Here is a 5032-nt window from a genome sequence, read left to right as displayed (position 1 = left end):
CTGTAAGGGGAGAAGGGAGGCCATCAAAAAAAAAAAAAAAAAAAATACTCACCTCCATCATTGCCAACAGAATCCAACTATATATATATATATAAGGAAACTTGTGAAATCAGATCAAACTGGGTTTATAACTCAAAGACAGGGGACTGACAATGTGAGGAGGGCCTTTAATCTTCAGACATTGGCACAGAAGAGAAACATCCCATCAATGTTTCTCAGCCTTGACGCTGAGAAAGCATTTGACAGAGTAGACTGGGGTTTTTTACAACATACTCTAAGAAGCATGGGCTTTAATGACACATTTCTTAAATGGGTTCAGATCTTTTATAAAAATCCCAGATCTAGAGACTCTTATTGGGCTGCTCAAATAAGAGCAATAGTGGCATGGATTATCAAGGATCCAGAAATGCATTGCGCCTCCATCAAAAAATACTCACTACCAGGTGTAAGTCCATCAACTCTTCCCTTTCTTAGTTTGCAATCTCAGGAAAAAAATTAAAATAATTAACATCTGGGTCAGGCACACACTCAAGGTATGGAACCACATACAGAAACAAGTGAAAGGAACTATTGCTCTATCAAGGGCAATTCCCATTAACAAAACCCCCGAGTTTTTACCATCTTTATCAGATGGGGCCTTTATTAGATGGGCTGAAAGTGGGCTGATTACAGTAAATCAGTTATTTGAAGGCAATATAATTTAAGAATTTTTCCAAATTAAAAGACACATTTAATCTCTCTCCAGGCGATATGTATAGATTTCTACAGATTAGACACTATTTATCACAACATACAGACTGGTAAAGTATTATAAGGGAACCCACAAATATAGAGAAACACTTAATTAGTTCAATCGAAAACTCTGGAACATTGAAAAAACAGGTGTCTTTGATGTATAAAAAACTGGTGATGGATGTATCAGACAGCACTCAACACATTAAACAACAATGGGAAATGGAACTAAATGTCATTTTGGATGATGATTCTTGGGAGAATATTTGTTTTGGTTGCCACAGGGGAATCGGGAGCCAACTCTGGAAAAAGTTTGATTGGAAATGCAAAATCAGGTTTTTTCGAACCCCACTGAAGACTTCTCTCTCTGGGCATGACAATAATGGTGACTGTTGGAGAAAATGTGGTCTTGTGGGTGACCACACTCACATGTTTTGGGACTGCCCTCAGGTACAGGACTTCTGGAAAGGTGTCAGGGATGTGTTGGAAAGGTTGTTGAAGATACAAATCCCTTTTGACCCTGACATCTTTTTACTTGATGACTTCCCTGATTATCTCACTAATGACCAAAGATCTCTGATACATATTCTCCTCATGACGGCAAGAAAAATTATCACGGTCAATTGGATGAAACCCGACCCACCAACTATTGATCAGTGGATTCCAAAAATAAGAAATGTTTACATGATGGAACAATTAACAGCTCAACTTCAATTTAAAACTCAGTTTTGAAAGGGTATGGGGACCTATTGTGGACTTTCTTAAATAAGGCTCTCTTGTTGTTTTTTATTTTTGTTTTTATTTGACCCTGTACAATGACGAGTGTATATTGTGTTTTTGTTTCTGCTGTTGAAGAGATGGCCCAGTCTCGAGACTAAACAGTTTGTATGCTTTGTTCTTGTTCGGCAATAAAAGTAAAAAATAAATAAAATAAAATCCATAAACTATCTTGGAGTAATAATAACTAAAAAACTAAGTAATCTTTATAAGGTTAACTATGACACTATTAATCTCCAAATTAGACAGGACTTAAGCAGATGGACAACTCTAGCATTAGATCTTAACTCAAGAATCTCTGTAATAAAAATGAATATCTTCCCCCGGTTATTTTATCTTTTTCAAGCTCTTCCAGTTAGGATCCCACCAGAGAGATTTAAATATGGGGATAAGATTATTTCTAGATTTATTTGGAATGGCAAGAGGCCAAGAGTAAAATATTCAACATTACAGTTGTCAAGGGAACAAGGTGGAATGGCACTCCCTCACCTAAAGGACTATTATTGTGCAGCACAACTATGACCTGTTGGTCGTAATGGTGTGATCAAACCTACTGTGCTAAATGGAAAGCCACTGAAATGATAGTGGGCGATGTCCCACTCCAGACATTGCTTGGGGATGATAAACTTAGGAAGGCACAACAGCACTTTCACAACTTGATTCAATAACTTCTCATATATGAGCAGTATGGGTCCGAAAAAACCACTGACAGCTAACGAAGTGGATGAAATCAAAAAGTCGCTGGACTTCCTCACAACAGAAGTTTCAGCAATGAGGCTGCAACAAAATAACATCTTGGATCTGGTTGAGGAGGTAAAGCGTTTGGAAATTCAAAACGCTGAAAAAGATGAGACTCGGTTATTTGGAAAACCGAGTTGCGGAGTTTGAGCAATACACGAGAATAAACAACGTCATCATCACTGGGCTATCCGTCAAACCACGGTCTTACGCCCCGGCTGTGAGCGGTGACAGTATGGGAGACACAGCTGGCACCGCAGATTTGGACGCTGCTTCGACGGAGCAACAGGTTGCTGCCTTCCTGCACTCCAAAGGCATTGCCCTGGACAGCAAGGACATTAAGGTGTGTCACCCGTTACCAAGGAGAAATACAGCTGACAAGCCAGCCGTCATCCTGAGGTTTGTAAACCGAAAACACAAGACTGCATTACTCAAACAGGGAAGAAAACTTAAAGGATCCAATGTTTTTCTAAATGAACATCTTTCAAAGAATAACGCTGACATGGCCAGGAAGACAAGAGAGCTGAGGAAGCAGAAGAAAATACAAAACACATGGACATCAAACTGCAAGATATTCATCAAACTACTGGGAAAACCGGAAGAAGCAAAGGTACTGGTGATCAGAAGTTTGGAGGAGCTGGATAAATTCAAGTGAGGCTCATCACTGGAGGTGAACACTAACACACACATTATGACAAGATCTGATTCAATCACTTATGGAAACAACCTCCCACACTGGAGTCATTTACATGATCAAGTAGAACTATTTGAACAGACTGACCATAAATCGAATGATTTGGGAAATGATATTGATCCAGACATGAACTTCTTCACCACCAACACCAGCTGCTGTTACTGTACACAAGAGCAATTCAACCAGAACATCACTACCAAGGACAAATTGTCAATAATCCATTTCAACTGCAGAAGTCTGTATGCTAATTTTAATCACATTAAGGAATATTTACACTCTTTTCCACATTTATTTAATGTAATCACAATATCTGAAACATGGTTGAATACAGAAAAAGGAACATATTTTTACTTGGATATGAATTCAGATACATGAACAGAAAAAATAAAGGTGGTGGTGGAGTTGCCATATATGTTGAAAAAAACATTGAATTTCAGAGTATTGGAAGAAATAACTTTGGTGGTTGATAACATGCTTGACTGTATTACAATAGAAATCTGTACAATGAAGGATAAGAATGTTATTGTAAGTTGCATTTACAGAATACCAGGGTCCAATATAGATCATTTCAATAACTGGATGGAGAGAACATTTTCTGGGAAAACTAACAACGTTCTATTTATTTGTGTTGACTTTAACATAGATTTACTTAACTCCAATAATCATAAGTCTACAGATAATTTTATTAACACAATGCAAAGTTTAACTTTCTTTCCAAAAATTACCAGACCCAGCAGAATTACAGCCTATTCGACCACTCTGATTGATAACATCTTCACAAATGATATTATAAATAAATCAATAGGACTATTAGTCAGTGATATCAGTGATTGCTTACCTGTTTTTACAGTATATGACAGAAATTATAATACTAGTAAATCAGAAAACCAAAAGTTATATAGAAGGGTGAGAACAGAAGAATCAATAAAAGTGACTTGATGGCGCAAAACTGGGATACTATCTATCAACAAAAAGACATAAATGGTGCATACGAGGCATTTCTTGATGTATTTATGGAATTATATAATAAACATTGTCCAATCAAGATGTAAAATAAACAGAATAAATATTATAGTTGTCCTTGGATCACACCAGGACTGCAAAATCCTAAATATCCCCAAATCCAAAAATAGGGGGGAGTGGTGGCGCAGAGGTTAGAGAGGTGGGCCTGTGATCCGAAGATCGCCGGTTCACGCCCTGGCCCCGACAACATCAAAATTGTGGGTGGGGTAGGTGAAACACTCACACTTGCCCCCACCCTCATTCGGCCCACTCTGGGCCCATGAGCAAGGCCCTTAACCTCCACCATCTGCTCCCCAAACAGGTCTCTCTTGAAAATGAGTTCTCGTGGCTCAATGAGACTACCTGGATAAATAAAGGCTAAATGAAGAAAAAAATAAAATAAAATCCTGTAAAAAGAAATATACATTATATAAAAACTTTATAAGATTAAGAACTAAGGAAGCGGAATCTAAATATAAAAAATATAAAAATAAATTGATTACTATCATTAGATCCTGATGCATGCTCAATAATCTAGAGCAATGTGGATATCCTAACTGGGCCTTCCTAAAAGCAGAGAAGAAACCCAAACAGGACTCCAGTCAGCCAACAGGTGAAAAGGAGGAACCCAGACCCAGACCAGTGGTCATTCCATATGTTGAGGGAGTATCAGAGAAACTGAGACGTTTATTTTCTAAACATAACGTCCCAGTGGCTTTTAAACCCCAAAATACATTACGGCAAAGACTGGTTCATCCCAAAGATCCAGTCCCCCGGCACAAACAGAGTAATGTTGTGTATGCTGTTCAGTGTCAGGAGGGCTGTGATCAGTCTTACATCGGGGAAACTAAACAGCCACTGGCCAAAAGGATGGCCCAGCACAGAAGATCAACATCAACAGGCCAGGACTCTGCGGTCTACACTCATCTCCAGGCCAGCAGTCACTCTTTCAGGGATGAAGATGTTCACATCCTGGATAGAGAGGAACGATGGTTTGAGAGAGGAGTAAAGGAGGCCATCTTTGTGAATAGAAACCGTCCATCATTAAACAGGGGTGGAGCCTCCGGGTTCAACTGTCCCCCTCTTACA

The sequence above is a fragment of the Nematolebias whitei genome, chromosome 3 (genome assembly GCF_014905685.2).
Source record: "Nematolebias whitei isolate Nwh7 chromosome 3, NemWhi1, whole genome shotgun sequence".
In the NCBI taxonomy this organism is placed as follows: domain Eukaryota; kingdom Metazoa; phylum Chordata; class Actinopteri; order Cyprinodontiformes; family Rivulidae; genus Nematolebias; species Nematolebias whitei.
This window is presented reverse-complemented; position numbering follows the sequence as displayed.